General features: G+C 41.1%; 2 long non-coding RNA genes across 2 annotated transcripts; both read right to left on the reverse strand.

The window, feature by feature from the left end:
- Positions 1-2827: 2827 nt before the first annotated feature.
- LOC107387791 (uncharacterized) lies at positions 2828-4120 on the reverse strand. Its single transcript, XR_001573245.3, has 2 exons — positions 3829-4120; positions 2828-3366 (listed from the first exon to the last, which is right to left on the reverse strand). It is a non-coding gene; the product is annotated as an uncharacterized lncRNA (long non-coding RNA).
- An 11091-nt stretch (positions 4121-15211) lies between these two features.
- LOC139063427 (uncharacterized) lies at positions 15212-15945 on the reverse strand. Its single transcript, XR_011516786.1, has 3 exons — positions 15657-15945; positions 15513-15582; positions 15212-15394 (listed from the first exon to the last, which is right to left on the reverse strand). It is a non-coding gene; the product is annotated as an uncharacterized lncRNA (long non-coding RNA).
- Between the last annotated feature and the right edge of the window lie 1009 nt (positions 15946-16954).

The following is a 16954-nucleotide window of genomic DNA, read 5'->3' on the forward strand; positions in this document are numbered from 1 at the left end:
CCTGATTCCACTCGCAGCAACAGGCTCTCGCTTATCTTTGTGCTTCTTATGACTTTGTTTATTAACCCCATTGTTTCTGGCATGCGAGAGCTTGCAACAGTATCATTTGATTAGCTAAAATTTAGTGCATTCAAATCAGCTCTAACCTAAATTAGATGAAAACAACTCTGATCTTCTGATTTTGCAACAATTCATTAATGTGTTATTTCAAAAAAACTTCAGTGGGTATTTTAGCAAAAATTTGTCCTGTTGGACTTGAACCCTGCATGATATTGGATTTTCATTGTTGTTTTGGTGTCTTTCTGAGTAAAAGTTTGAAATGCTTCCAATCTTAACCCCTATAGAAAACGTCCGGATCAGCCTATGTTCATCTAATCACATTTACATGTAGTGCTGTGCTTCTCTGCCCACATAAATATCACCAGCAGCTAAATGTTGCACTTCAAAAGCATCCAGGGTTTAGAAATGTCTTCATTTTCCTGCATAAATAACTTTGTAATGCAAACGTTTTTTAAATAACACCAATATTAACCACTGTGAAATTTAGAAGATTAGGCTGTAAAATGGCTACATTTTGCAGATGCTTTTATCATAAGGGATTTTCAGTTAATCTATGCCTATTTTTGGCCTGGGGAGGAAAACAAAGTCCTTGGAGAAAACCCATGCATGCATGGGGAAAACATGGTAATTCCATGCAGAGCACCAGGAGTCAAACCTGTGGTTTTTCCCATTGCACCACCACTGACGATCCATTTATATTGTAGCGAGCGTGCACTTTTAGTGGTTCCATTAGAACCTTAGAATACGCTGCTTTTTCAGGGTAATGAGGCCGCAGGCAAGTTTTATTGTTCAGACCCTGCTTTGGACTCCCTAATTAGAACTTGTTTTCTATTTTAAGGTGGAATGGAGATTGCCGTACTTGTTCTTCTGTGACAACACACTTTCCTTTTAATTTCCCGTTATTTAATGGTTTTAAATACTAGGGCGGAAGTTCACTGGAGGCCTTCCAGCTGACTATTATTTGGGTCCTATCAGGATTAATTTGCACCTCTGTCAGCATATGTGGGCGATGGAAACTAGAAAATGATTCCTCTTAGTTGATCAGGCTAACATGGATTTATCAATTAATCTAATTAATCCACCCTTTGAAATGGTTCCTTCCCACGCTAAACAGAGACTTTTTCAGACGTGCAGAACAGAGCCTGTTTGAACCAGCTAACCATTATGGTTTATAACCCTTAGGATGTCCCGCTGCACGAGGGAGGAGGAGAGACTAGCTCCCATTACCTAAGGTATCTTTTCTTAATCTGTCACAACCTGAAACAAGTCCTGAAGCACAGGAACAAGCAATTTAAGGTGGCTTACCTTTTGCTACCAGATCTGGTCGGGGCTCCCACTCAAAAGCTAAAAGAGACCTTTGGACCTTTTGAATTGAGAACGAGGATTATTTTTCCAAAAACTTTATTTCAAAATTTAAAAAATACAAAAAAGAGTAAATCTAAGATTAACAAATCCCCTTAGGAGGATGCTCCTTCTAAAAATCTTCCTGAGAATAACTGCTCTTTCTTCCTGCAACTGTCGCTGCTACTTCGTCGACTTGTGTCAACTCTAACTGTCGCACTCTCCATCTCTCTAACTGCCCTTTATATATCATTCTAAAAACCAAGCAAAACATTTTCCATAGTGAAGCAATATCTCAACCAGTCTTGAGACAGCCAAACAATGTAATTATTTGTCAGTTACATACATCTTTTTATCACAAGATGGCAAAACAATGTGATTATTTGTCAGTTACATATCTCAGTCAAACACAAGACAGCCAAACCCATATGATCGTTATATTTGTAAGCTGGTTTCAGCTCCACCCAAAGTCCACAGCTCCCCCACGGAGGACTTTCACATCCTGAGATGTCTCTTCAGTTGGCCTTCTTCTGTCCCGCATCCTGTGCAACTTCCTTTTCAGTTGGACCACTCCTCCTTATCACCTGTCTGATTCCACTCGCAGCAACAGGCTCTCGCTTATCTTTGAGCTTCTTATGACTTCGTTTATTGCCCCCATTGTTTCTGGCATGCGAGAGCTTGCAACAGTATCATTTGATTAGCTAAAATTTAGTGAATTCAAATCAGCCCTAACCTAAATTAGATGAAAACAACTCTGATCTTCTGATTTTGCAACATTTCATTAATGTGTTATTTAAAAAAAAACTTCAGTGGGTATTTTAGCAAAAATTAGTCCTGTTGGACTTGACCCCTGCATGATATTGGATTTTCATTGTTGTTTTTGTCGTAATATATTTGCAGTAATTTATTTGCTGTGATCTTTGGACTCCATTTTTTATCTTCTTTGCCAGATTCTTTGGACCCCATGACTTTATGTCTTGCTTTGTTAGTTCTCTAGGAACTTGTCTTTTTGTCTGATCATTAAAAAAGTTTCACTTTTTCCATAGTTTGCTGTGTTTGGATCTGTACTTTGAGTTTCAGTTACACATTTTGTAGCTGGTGGTTATTAATATGCTCGTAAATAGTGTGTAATGTGAAACTAACAGCAATGTAATGGTTTGTTTAATAAAAATTATATGAACTGCTAAGAAGTTTTGAAGATGGGAGCAGATTTAAGACTGCAGAATAAAATTTGGTCTTGGCCACATTTGAACCAACTGTTTTAAAATAAACTCTGTTTCTCTTAACAAAAACCAACCAAAACACTTTCTCAAACCAGCAAGAGTAACAAGAACATTATAATAGTGCACATTTCAAGTCAATTTAATCTTAAAGTTTACTGCTGCCACAAGCAAAAACCTTTTGAAAGTTAATAGAGACAAGGTGAGAGATATTGAATTTAATGGTTTTATCAAAAACACAAAGTGTTGAAAAACGAGACAGTAAATGATCTCTAGCACTGACGCAATCCTGTGTTTTAAAAGCCCATCAGGGTGTAAATGTTTACGCAGACAAGTTGCAGAGGTAAATTATTTTCTTTGTGACAAGATAAGTGAAGCTCATGAAAGGAAAAGAGACCACTGCAAAGAGAAGAGGGGAAAAATAAAACCAGAAAGTGCAGAAATACTAGGAAATCAGAGCAAGATTGAAGAAAGACCCGAACAAAAGAAAGGCATAAGTGTGACAAGCGTTGGCAGTCTTATGGAACCAGTCGCAGCACGGCTCCTGCTCTCAGCAGCACAGTGACGGCATTGTCCATCGTTCACATCCTGACAAAGCTGGGGTCCTTTATAGTCCACGCCATCCCTCCACCCCCTCCCCACCAGGGAGGGATGTTGGACTAATGCTGCCCACACAGAGTCGGCAAATTTCTCTTCTTTTTCTCTTCAGGGACCCTTTGTGTTTCTTCTAGCCCCATGACACCTTCTGCTAAAAAGAAAGAGATAAGCATAAGCCATGACGACTTTTTCTCTGCTTGAACAATAAACAAGCTTACATTTGCTCTGAATGGTACAAAAGGACAGAATGCACAAGGGTAGAGGTGTGATTTCTTTTTAAATACATATATGAATCAGAAGATTTCATGTTTTTTTTTCATTGTGAATGTTTGCATTTAATCGCAGCAGATCAGCATTCACCTTGCCTTTCACCAAACTGTTCCCCACCAAGCTGAAAGTCCCCTCCAAATACAATGTATGTCGTGTCACTAAAAATTTTTATCTAACAAGATGCAAGCGTGTTTTAAAAAGCCAATCGTCCTTCCCTATCTCAGCCTTTAGCTCGCACACCTCTGTGTTAAATCGATAAATAAAGGAGGCGAGGAGGAAATTTAGCTTAAATTCCAGAGATTAGCTTTTACTGGGAAAATGTCAAGGTGGATAACATTACCTGCTATCTATCAAACTTGGCAGCCAGTGAATTTGCTATAAATGGGTGGATGCGAAGAAAAGGCAAGAGAAAAAAGGCTTTCCTCAGCACGGTCACTTTGGTGCTTTGGTGTTGTCCCCAGCTCTCTGTGTGTGCTCTGATTCAACACAGCAACACGAAAAATGAGCTGCATGAGGAACAATAGTGAGGTTGTTTCTAAATCTATTTTGTTATGTGAGTGCATGCACAAGTTCCTGAGCAGCGACTTTCAGGGCTTCCGAGGAGAAGTAAGCTTTTACATCATGCATTTGGCGGCAGATGCACACAATGATTATTTTAAAGAGGATATTCACTGATTTTTACTTGTTATTTTTTAAATTATGATCAGTCACTCTGAGATTCACATGCAGGCTGAATGTGAAAATATTTCCTGCTTAATCACTAAGAGAAAATAAACAGGGACAAACAGGAATTGCAGTCTGTGCCTGAAACAAGCCGTTAGAAAAGTCCCAGTTTGTGACCAGGGTGTCACGTTGATGGGCAGGAGAATTGAACCCAAGATGCAGAAACACCAGATCACGCAGACAGGAGCGGAGGTAAAGAAATAAATGCTTTATTCTTGTAAGGTGAGGCTTAACCCACCGATTAAAAACTAAAAAAACTGAAGTCTCAAAAACAGGACTCAAGACAAAAACATGGGAGGACACAGAACAGCTCAGACAAATACAATGGACCAACAAATACTGAAGGACAAGACAAGGCCTATATACACAGAGAGGAGCAATTAGGGAAACAGGCAGCAGGTGTGTGGAGTGAAGGCTGGAGGGAAAGCAGGTGCATACAATTATCTAAATGGGGAACAAAACCAGAGGAGGGCAGATAAACCTAAAACTATAAAACACAGAAAACTAAACTTAGGGACTGAGGACCAATATAAACAACCAATAACTAGAGGGGTGAGGGCTGAGGAGAATAATGGGACACAAGAGGAAAACCTGGAGTGGGAACTGGAGGGGCTGGGGAACAAAGGGACACAGAACATGACACAGGGCCGGATTATCCAATGGGCGTGGGCCCAGGTGGCCACACCCACTAGGGGCCAATGTGAGCAGTCCGAGGGGAAATAAAGGAGGTCTAACAGATAAACATTTGCAAAACATTAATTACACTACAACTACTCAGCTACTGAGCACGACAAACACACACACACACACACACACACACACACACACACACACACTTATTTTACACTCCACTCTTTGTCTAAGTTCATGCGCCTCTCTCACGCCTGCTCCGGCGTCTCCTCTTTGAGGACGGACAGTTGAGTTAAAGCACTCCAGCTATGCGTCCTTTGCCCAGCCACAGTAACATTCAAGTTGTGCCAAAGAAAAAGAAAATCATTACATTGTTTCATTTGAGAGGGAGTTAGTGCAAAAAACTTGATAAACATATTTTGTACCAACAAAAAACTAATATTAAGAAATGTCTCCTTAAAGCACATCTTAGAGGTCCAATCTTAATTATAAAATTAAACCAACCTGTAATATGATGGTTAAATTATTGATGCAACATTAAAGGAATTAGATACTGTCGAATGTGCAGTCTCTGCAAAAGGCTTTCAGTGCAACAAACCCTCAAACATTTAAGACAATATCAGGATTTTTGTGGAAAGTGTTAGTCTTTTAACTTCTTTTTTGTTTTACTTTCTGTTTTTTCGGACTCTGTAAATTATCAGTGTCAGGTTGGGGAAAAAATGTTATTGTTGCTGTATATATATATATATATATATATATATATATATATATATATATATATATATATATATTGCAATCTACAATATCTTAAAAAACTTGAAGAAGATTTGCATGAAAAAAATCACCGTAGAAGATGCTGTTTAATTATCAGTAAGTTAAACATTTAATGTGCTCATAAGACATTAAAATGGTCTTAGATATTTTGTAAAGTGTGTAAAATGAACTTATATATGTGAAATATTTAATCTGACACATTTGCAGACAAGCAAAGCACATCACCTTCATGTATAATTAAGTACAATGATTCTTTCACTACTCTAGTCTCTGATCATTTGACATCTGTTCACTTGGTGAGGGTGATAGTGAGGGTGCTTATTCGTGAAATTTTCTAAAGCAGCAAAAAAAGTTTAAAGCCGTTAGCCAGTTGTCCAAACTGGTCAAAGTCTGACAGGAAAAAGAGAAAATGTAGGCCTTTAATTAAACCGATCATGCAGAAAAATAAGAAAAATATGGAAAGAGACCAATATCAGGCACTTAGCAGCTATGTGAGACAGTCTGTCATAGCCTGAGCTGTTTTTTTATTCCCCACTGGAAACACAGAAATGAGATAAGCTTTCCCCTTCCCCTTCAAAAAATGTACAAACAGAGAGAAGATGTCAGGTTATGCAAAGTCTGTGCCAGAAGTTGGCAGTCATCTCTATCACCAATTGCAGCTGTCATGGTGGCAGGAGGGAGGAAGCTGTTCCAGGTACACTACAGTCCTGTAATTTCGTCATCGAACTTCATCAGTTTTCAGATTACAGCATGACTGCAGCAGCCTGACCCACATCTGCAAACTCACTGTTAGGGAATTGGAAATTCTAGTGCGTAATTTAAACATTGCTCTTCATCTACAGTCATTGTGTTGAAAAACAACAAAATAATGACGTTCGTTTGGACCGTCAGGTCTCCTAAAACAGTAAAAGCCACTGACAAGTCTATGTTTGCTGGAAAGCCACCAAACACATTTCATTCCACCTTCTGCCACATAAAATCCTCCATCTGACACGCTGCGATGAGAGGAAGGGAGATTCAGCGTTTGTCACCAAACCACACCAGGGGCATACTAATATCAGCTCAGTCCAGCATCTCTGCACGCTTGGAGGGATAGGCTTGATTATGAAACATTACAGAGCCTCCCAGGCTGCTGACAAAAAACGCTGAACTCTGAGTCCCAAAGGTGGCTGGCCGCTTGTTTCAGCCTCTTCGCTGTCTGATTGCTTGTTATTCTGCCTGAGAACCTTGTGAGTGGAATGGTGCTTCTCTCATTTAGGTGATTTTAAATGCCAAGCTGTGTATCATTTAGAGATGGTCAATTTTCATCTGCTGGCTCTGTGTAAGGTACGTCAGACTGACTGATGGGAAAAATGTACAACCATTTATGCTTTTAAAGAGCAAGTCACCCCCAAATCAACTTTTTTTTCTGAAAAACTGTATAAATGCATGTCTAATCGTGCTGCAGACACGTGTAGTCAATAGTTTAGCACTTTAGTGCATTTAAGTTAAAAATAAAATTTTCTGCCTAAAACTGTCAGTGTTTGTCGCAGGAGGTTTGGACCCAAAATGCAGAAATCCAGAACACACAGGCAGGAGCGGTTGAAAAAAAAACTAAAATCTTTTATTTAGGAAGATAACCAAAAATCCAAAGGGGTGGAGGCCAAAACCTAATAACTAAACTCAGGCAAAAAAAAAAAAAAACTAACAAAAGCTCACTTAATGAGCAGAGACCTAGAGACGAGTAGGGAGGGCCAAAACAACGCTGACATAAGACAATGGACCGACAACAGACAGAGACGCAGACAGGGTTATATACACTGGGGCATGATGGGAGGCAGATAGGCTGCAGGTGTGTGGGGAGAGAAACCAAGTGAAAGCAATTAACTAATCAGGGAGGAAACTAACATGACCTAAGAGTTACCCCTTCTTTCCACCAGAACCGTCAGCAGAGCGAGTCGGCCTCGTCTCAGGAGCAGCATGTCGCGGCCCTTAAGCGCCGGTTCTATTTTCTACGCGCGATGCCTCTGAAACGGGTCAAGTTTGACATTTTTGGGGAAGGAAAGACAGGAAATCGGACGTGGAAATGGAGCGAAGCTTCTCAAGATTTTCAGAATAAAGAAATGTACTGCCTTCCGGTTGCTTTACTTTAAAAAAAAAGTTACTAACTGTGCGGCCTCGTGAGAAGTTATCACCTAGCTAGCGGTCTCCTTTGTTTTTCAGGTCCGTATTGGCGGTTATAAAACGGACAGAACATAAAAAACAAACCTTTTGGAGCCATGTTGTAGTTTCCTCCTGCTTGTTGTTGTGTTTACTGACGAAGTCACCCGTGTGACTTTGTGCTTTGTCAGTGACAGCTGCTCCCCTGCTGCTTCGCGTCTCGTGGGAAGGGCCAAGCAGCGGCTTATGCGAGCAAGACGTGCTGCTGCAGTAACGTGCTGCTGACGGCTCCGGTGAAAAGAAGGGGTAAAACCTAAAGACAAGAAGAGCAGCAAATATACAGTAACTAGTATTCTAAGGGGAAGGAAAACTACAAACACCGGTGGGAGAACACACTAAAGAGACTAATAAAAATGAAAAGCTGAACCTATAAAAACTGCGGAGGGGTGACTGGGGGAGACCGAAGGAACACAGGACCTGGGAGGGATAATCTGGAGGGCTGCAAACATAAACCTATAAACACATGGATCTAACTAAACCTAAAAGACAGAGGGCAAAATAAACCACTAATAACCAGATAGGTGAGGACAACTAACCTAAAGACAACTAGGAAAACCAGGGAGTGACTAGGAGGACACAAGAGGAGAGCCTGGAGTGGGAATAGGAGGGGGCTGGGGAACAAAGGGACACAGAACATGACAGTGTTGTGCCGTTGTCAGGTAAAAACTCTGCACTGCATTCGAATTTAAATCTGCCCTCGCTATTGGCTAAGAGGTACCCTAGGACGTTAGCTGGTACCATAGGATGTCACAATGTTGTTGTGAGCCTGTGTGTGTGTGTGTATTTGTTAGCGGCTCTGGCCTGTCGGTCTGCTAGGCAAGAGCATTTGTTGCATTTTTCAAACAGGAAGTGGGAGTGGAGTAATACTCTGGTAGGGGGTGACTTGCTCTTTAAATTCTATCCACATTCTTTTCTTTACCCTTTGCCTCAATGTATCCTGACACTGCGCTACCCGTCGTAACAAATTTACTTCACTGAGCCTTTGCACAGATGCTATTTCAGCTAAAATTTGTTATCATCCATTCTTCAAAACAAGCTCTTGCGTTTTTAAAGATTTAAAGACAGAGTTCACATTTTTTCTACACATTTGCTGATGACAGGATTTAGAATCTTATGTCCTGATATTCGGACATCTTGCCTCTGATTGGCTAACAGCAACACGACTCTACCACTGTCCTGTTTTGATTCTGTCTTTTGTTTATGGTTTTGTCTTTGTCTTGTGCGTCTGGTATCTGCCCTGGGGGAGGGGGGGGGGGGGGGGTTGTACTGTCATGTTCTGTGACTCTTTGTTCCCCAGCCCCTCCTGTTCCACTTCAGGTTTTCCTCTTGTGTCCCATTATTATCCCCAGCCCTCTGTAGACTTCCCTCAGGTGTCCTTCTAATCATCCTCCATTCCTAGTCAATCTTATTTTAGTCTTCCTCATCCATCTAGTTATTTGTTTCTTTTTTGCCCTCAGTCTTTAGGTTTAGTTTTGTGTTTATAGGTTTAGGTTTATCTGCCCTCTGGTCAAGCTCTTTCCCTTCACATTTTGTTAATTGATTCCACCAGTTTCTCCTCAGCTCACACTCCTCACACCTGTCACCAGTTTCCCTGATTACCTCCCTCCTGTTTATAAGCCTTGTCTTGTCACTCAGTGTTTGTTGGGTCATTGTCTTATGTGTTGCGTTGTTCGTTCCCCTCTCGAGTCTCTCCGAGTCCATGCTCATGTGTGAGCTTAGTTAATTTTGAGTTTCAAGTTTTTGAGTCTTAGTCTTATTTTGTGCTTGGGATTTTTTCAGCACAGCCTCCTGAAATAAAGGAATTGTTTTTTCTTAAAACCTCTCCAGCCGTTGAGTCGTTCTGGGTACTTCTGCATCCTGGGTCTAACTTCCTCTCCTAAACGTGACAACCACTTATTTTGTTTTCTTTGCAACGCTGATTTTTTTTTTAATCTTCACAAATAACGCAAGCCTGATGGAGTTCTGCTGTGTGGTAGAGTTGCTAATGCTTAGCGTCTACTAGCCGAGATGTGCTCTGCTGTTTCCTGGACACTAAACCAGCAACAGTCTTCACCACTGTGACCCAATTTGTGAGTTCACGAACATTCATGAACTTAGACTGAAGTTTGTTGTCACTGAACCAGCGTCTCGGTACAACAAGATGAGTTTCAGAACAACCCGTCCAAGATTTGACATACAACAACATAACATGACATAATATAACAGAATAAGGGTGACCTGTGGGCAGGCACCTTTATGACGCCAGTGATGAAAGGGAGTCTGATGTGCTTGTTACTTTGCTGAAGTTTGCACCTCCCTGGGGCTTTTTGACCCTAATGGGCATCCATTGTGAAGGTCTTACTCCAACACAAAAATAATGCTTGCTTGCAACGATTTAGGCATCTACTATCCCATATCGTCAGGAAAAATACACACTGTCACTTTAAAGCACAGCAGTAACCTTCCCGAAGCTCAGGGATTTTTCCAATAGACTCTGACAGCTCCATAAATTTCCAATGTAACAAATAATTGCCCACTCCAATCAGCAAAAACCCAGAAATCATAGATCTAGAGCTACATGAGAGAAACTATAAGTGAGACTAGATGGAAGTGGTAAAGGCCCTTGTTTTCTTACAAAATGAGTGAATACTTCTTGGTGTGTCTCCCTCCTTAATAAGCAAAAAACTGAAGAGTGACAAATAACAGGTGATATGAATGTGCTCCAGTCAAACAATCACTGGCAACATTTGTTCAAATGTGTGTACAGAATTTCACATATTTGATTGTTCTGCCAAACTGACGGGGGAGAATCTGCTGTCATGTCAACTGCTCTTTAAATTATTTGTGTGTGTGTGTGTGTGTGTGAGAGAGAGAGAGAGAGAGAGAGAGAGCTTGCTCCTACCTCCCATGTGTCAATAGGGACTTTGAGAAAAAAAGCATCTTCCTTTTAATTAAAGCATCACCTTTAGGTTGTGTTTTAGCTATCCATGTCATTGCCTGTAAGCCCTGACAAATGTATGCTGGTGAAAACATTTTACTAGTACTACACCTAACTAGATTTATGAAGTAATATCACACCTACCAGTGCAGGAATACACTGGTTCAGTGCTAACTTGGTGTTAAGTTAATCTTCAATGCTGTAATTGTTATATAACTGTTTCTATTTTATTCTGACCTTTTTTTGTGCAGAGAGAGTAATCCCCCTTGTAAAACCAAGAAGTTTAATTGAAATGATTCATTTCTATTTTTCCAATTATCATTGAGAACCTTTGGGTTTGAATTTAAATGCAAGCGAGATCACAGATACAAGCAGCCAAAATGAGTTTTGTCTGCAGGGTGTCTGGGCTCTCCCTTAGAAATAGGGTGAGAAGCTCGATCATCCGGGAGGGGCTCGGAGTAGACCCGCTGCTCCTCCACATCGAGAGGAGCCAGTTGAGGTGGTTTTGGGCATCTGGTCAGAATGCCTCCTGGATACCTGCCTGGTGAGGTTTTCTGGGCACATTCAACTGGGAGAAGTCCTAAAGGAAGACCCAGGACACGGTGGAAGTACTATGTCTCTCACCTGGCCAGGGAACGCCTTGGGATTCCCCCTGAGAAGCTGGTCCAAGTGGCTGGGGAGAGAGAAGTCTGGGCCTCTCGCCTTAGGCTACTGCCCCCGCGACCCGACTTCGGATAGGCGGATAAAAATGGGTGGGTGGATGGATGGATATATATAGATATGTGTGTGTATATATATATATATATATATATATATATATATATATATATATATATATATATATATATATATATATATATATTATAATTTTATATTATATTATAATATATTTAAACAATATGGTTTAAGATGCTTTACAAAATGTGCAGCAGTTTTCTATTTTTGTTAATAATTTTTTTTATTTCGTAATCTCACTCTTTAAAAGACCAAATGTGCCGGTTTATCTTCCCATCCAAACACAGTCATTAAATCCTCTGTGCTTACTGTGAGCAGATTTATTAAACGAAATTTGACGTTCCTCATTAGCAGCTAATTATCCCAGACAATGAACAGGAGCAACATTACAGACTCATTTCACCTCGGGCTGGTGATGAGTGGAGTTTATTCACCCTTGGGCCAACAGCAGCATTTTCCACACAGTGCTGCAATGTGTCAGCTTCAATAGAATTTACACTGTGAGTTATCACACTAATTTAATGCGCCTTTGATGAAAGAATCAGCCCAGACATAATGTTTGCAGGGCTCGGCTTGCCGTATAGATGCTGCTGCATCCCACATATGAGTGCAGCTTGAAGTCCTGATTTGTTTTTGATGACTTTGAGAGCTTTTGCAGCAGCTTGCCTATTATGAGGCTGTTTTCTTGTCAGAGCAGCGTAACAGTGTAGGTCACCTGTCTTCTGTCTCTGCTTACTCACAAACCCGTTTTCCCTTTTGCTTCTACGCTGCAAAGAATGGTGCACCAAAAGTAAAGTAATACAATAAACAGGAGAACTAATTTTTCATCACGTTTATTTAGCAACATCCATGCAGCTAGTTTTATTTACAGTCATGGTCCCTTAACGGTGGAGTCCATTGCATCACCTCCCACTGCTGAACCAACAAATCCCACATTAATCTCATTGCACCTCTCTGCTTCTTCATCATGTAAATTTGTATCTAAACCTTTTACGGTCTTTCCGCGCACCATAGCTGAAGATTTTTACAGCCCGTCTTTACAAGTCTTTACAATCCAGTAGAAGCTGAGACCCACGTTCCTCCAACATCACCTCCTGGACCCACGTTCCTCCATCATCACCTCCTGCTTCCTGCTGATTCCTTCTCTTCCCTTACCTTAGCTCCCACTCTGTAAACAGTGAGGCTTTGTCTGCAGCGGTTGTGGTCAGTCTGTCAAAGTAAAGTCCTGACAAAGCACCAGTTTTTATAAGGACTCAACTGAGTCAGTGGACGGCTACTTCGGTTGACCTTTGGAGACCGGAAAACCTGGAACTGACACTGTCTGCAGATTATGTGTCCTCCCACAAGCGCTCTGATCACGGAAATACTTTAAAGCCACAAGTTGAGGCATGTGCTCATTTTGCTGTGGTTCCTCTGTTGTGATTGGTGCATGTGAGCACATACTTCCCACTGCAGCGGGAGCTCCTTCAACTAAAATCAGTGGAAATTTGACCCAAAATGACCTCAATCAAGGTTAGATTCAAGAAAGAGGAAAAATATGGAGAGAAAATAACTAATTTAAACATTCTGCTTGGAGCTGAGGCATGATACTGCAGCACATTTAAATGGAAAAGCGCTGATACACATGGCATTTATAACAAAGAGCCTGGTATTAACATCTGTGTCTTAAAATCTTACATTTTCACACTTGTAATTCCAAAATTAACCCATTAAACATTGACAAGCATTTCAAATCATTGACAAAACTATGCCAAATGCTGAAATTGTTGAGTTATGATAAATTCAAGCTATTAAAAATTCTCCATGGCCACACTCTTTTGTCATGGTCTGTGTCTGTGTCTCCCTCATGTGTCTCCTTGTGTGCTCCATTTCCCCCTAAGAATCCCCCTTATGTTCTCTTTGTGTTCCTCATGTGTCCCTTGGTCTTCAGCCCTCCAGATATCTCTCCCAGGTCCTGTGTTCCTTTAGTCTTCTCCAGTCACCCCTCTGCAGTTTTTATAGTTTCAGCTTTTCATTTTATTAGTCTCTTTAGTGTGTTTTTTTCCCACCGGTGCTTGTAGTTTTCCTTCCCCTTAGAATATTAGTTATGTGGTTGCTTTTCTGGTCTTTAGGTTTTACTGGTCTTAGGTTTTACTCTTAGGTCATGTTAGTTTTCTCCCTGATTAGTTAATTGCTTTCACCTGGTTCTCCCTCCACACACCTGCAGCCCATCTGTCTCCCATCATGCCCCAGTGTATATAAGCCCTGTCTTTGTCTCAATGTCTTGTCAGTCCATGGTGTTGTTCTCAGTGTTGTTTTGTGCTCTATGTGAGCCTTTGTGTCTCGTCACCAGGATTTGTGCTCTAAGTGAGCTTTTGGTTCTAGTCTCCAGGTTTTGTGCTCTATGTGAGCTTTCGGTCTCCTGTGGTTCAGGACTTTGTTTTTTGGCTTCCTGTCCTTTTTTTGGGGGGGGGGGGGGGGATTTTTCGTTCATCATCTTAAATAAAGGGATTAACTTTTAAACCACTCCTGCCTCGTGTCATCTGGGGTATTCTGCATCTTGGGTCCTAACAACCTCCTAACCTACAACGTGACAAGTTTACATGATCTCTGCTGAGAATCTTTATAGCAAGGGTGCCCAATCCTGGTCCTGGAGGGCTGGTATCCAGCATGTTTTAGTGGTTTCTCTGCTCCAACATGCTTGATTCAGTGGTTGAATTACCTGTGCAGCATCTTGTCAGTCTCCACAGAAGTTTGTTAAAGAAGTGGTAATGCCCCCCTCAGAGTCTTACTCCACCCACGTATCAATTTTAAAAACTGCAACATTAGTAGGCGTTGCCTGGAGGACCGAGAGGGCGGAGCCACGGCAGTGACGAAGACGATGGCTAACTAGACGATGCTAGCTCCCTTCACTCTGAGCAGTTAGTAGAAGTGGAGGATGTTTCTTCCCCTCCTTACCCAGACACTCGAGAAGAAAGGGACCAAGTCTATTTGGAGGAGACAAGCGGACCTGAGCCTTATTGTTTTGAGCTTGTGAGTTGCCTGAAACTAGCGGAACCGACCCAACAGAATCAGCTCTGAATGGTAAGTAGCCGTTAGCCATAGCATTGGATTAGCTGCAGGGTTTGGCTCCACGACCCTAGAGCTAGTATTCAGCATGTTTTAGAGGTTTATCTGCTTCAACACACCTGGTTTTAATCAGCAACAAATAGCTGAGCTGCTTAACAGCTAATCTAACCTGTTAAAGCAGGAAACCCACTGAAACTTGCTGGATTGCAGCTCTCCAGGAGCCCTGGGCTCAAGTTACAGTCTGCTGCATAGAAAGTTATGAAACTACCCCATGAGAAAATTATTCTGTAATGTGTTCAGCCCACTAAAACTGCCCTGATTTCATTATTTATTTACTGATACTAGCTGCTCTTTTGGTTGTAGGTGATCCTCTGGTGTCTGCAGCTGGTCTCCTCTGCTGGTGTCGTCAGGATCAGGAGCTTCCAGAAGAATGTGCCTTTCAATGACTCTTTCCCCCTTATTTGTTACATTAATTAAATAAATCTCAATTTATATATTTCCTGTTTTTGTTCATGTCCATAAATACTTAAACATGCTTGAAATTAAAACGAGCTTTTAACAGTGAGGTGCTAGTTTAATTTATCACAATAGAGCTAGTTAAACATGCAACAATGTGATAATTCAATTAATTTAATTTATAAATATCCATTAAAATATCAAAACAGGAATCAAAATGAGACATTTGGCAGCACAAAAAACTTGTCAAACACAATATTTATTATAATAATTGTAGGCAGACAGGAGACAGAGCTGATGGAGGTTCTCAGTCATCGAAGGATGGCTGAAGGCTTTCCAGGAACAGGAGATGTGGTGTTGTCTCTTCTCTCTCCATTCTGCCAGATGAGCTGATAGGTTACAGGTGTTTGAGGACAACCTCATGCTGTCACAACCAGATAACAGGAGTTATCAGGTGATCAGCCAGGCTAATGATGAGATGCAGAAAGAAAACAAATCCAGGACAGTGTACAGTAATAACAATAATATGTGGTGTTGCTCACCTTATGTGCTCTTATAGAGTATTTACGTGTGCCTGCCTCATGGTGTAGAGTCCATATTTTGCTGAGTGTCCTGCAATAATGCAGGTTATTAGTTAATTTACGTTTGATAGCAAAAACAAAATATTTAATGTAAAAGTTATTTACCAGGTGAATCAGCTCACACGTCACCACCAAGTGTCATAGGGCCAGAATCAGTAGCCTCCTTCATGATGTCATGATGTAATCACATACTTATTTAATTGTTAATATCTTAAGAATTCTGAAATGTTTTAATTTGTTTTTTACCTTGAACAGTTCACTGAGCTTGCACTGTCACTGAGGTGGAAGCTGGAATCAACAGCAGACACCTCACATCTTGGTCTTTTCAGGGGTGTGGACGCTGCTCTGGGACTTTCTGGAAGATTAATTTCCGTCATGGTCCCTGTGTCACAAGACACACTGAGGGTGTGAGCTCTATTCTGGGAGGCAATGTAAAAAACAAAGAAGTAGCACATTTATAAATGTTTAAAAGAGCATAAAATCACGTGTAACAATAATCTGTAAAACAAATTAAAACAAGAAGGTAATAATAAAATGCTTACATAGAAGATTATTAAAAATAATTCACCTTTGCTATGCTGGTAAGGCTTTACATCAGCCTGGACAAGTGCATTCTGACAGCCAGTGTCTTGGGTAGATTTAGCCTGAAAAAAAAAATAGAAGCACATTGTTGTTGGAGTTTATAAAGTCAGATAATGTACAAAAGAAACATATAGGCGCTTTATAACATTCCTAGTGTTTTATCGTTATTATAACGTAAAAGTCAGTCACATATGATGTGGAGAGCCTGAAATGCGACCTCCTGAACAGAATTCCTCACGGAACCAGGTCACAAGCTGGATTTCACGCTGTAATGCTGTCTGTCAGCTAGTGCTGCATTAGTTAGAGCCACTGTTGCAGAATTACCGACTGACACAAAAACAACCCGAATTTTCTCCGAGCCTGACAGTAATAGTCATGTGGACCTTTTCGTCGGCCAGGGCTTCGAGATATGTTCCGATTCACCGCTGATTCTAACCTTACATCCCGTTCCACATTTTGTGAACTTGACAAATCTGCCCGAAGGCAGCGCAGGCTGATATTAGCTAAATGGAGTGAACCACGTCTCTCAAACTTTGCATTTAGGTAGGGAATTGTCTTTTGAATTGTCTTTTGTTAAAACTTTTATTTAGCTTACTCACCTCAGACTGGAGCCCGCCATGGTGGGGGAGCAGAGTCGGTGGGCTGCATCTAAATCGCGGAAGAGCCACGGTGGGCACAGCCTCCCTCTTCAAATGGACACGTGCAGAATCGCGGGTAAAATGCTGGTTGGAAACTACAGCACCAGGTGGGAGCTGAATGTTTTCCAGACACCGATTGCGCGCAACCACTGGCGCCTAATTTCTAAGTCCAGCAGAAAGGAG

Source organism: Nothobranchius furzeri, chromosome 16 (assembly GCF_043380555.1).
Source record: "Nothobranchius furzeri strain GRZ-AD chromosome 16, NfurGRZ-RIMD1, whole genome shotgun sequence".
NCBI classification, from domain to species: domain Eukaryota; kingdom Metazoa; phylum Chordata; class Actinopteri; order Cyprinodontiformes; family Nothobranchiidae; genus Nothobranchius; species Nothobranchius furzeri.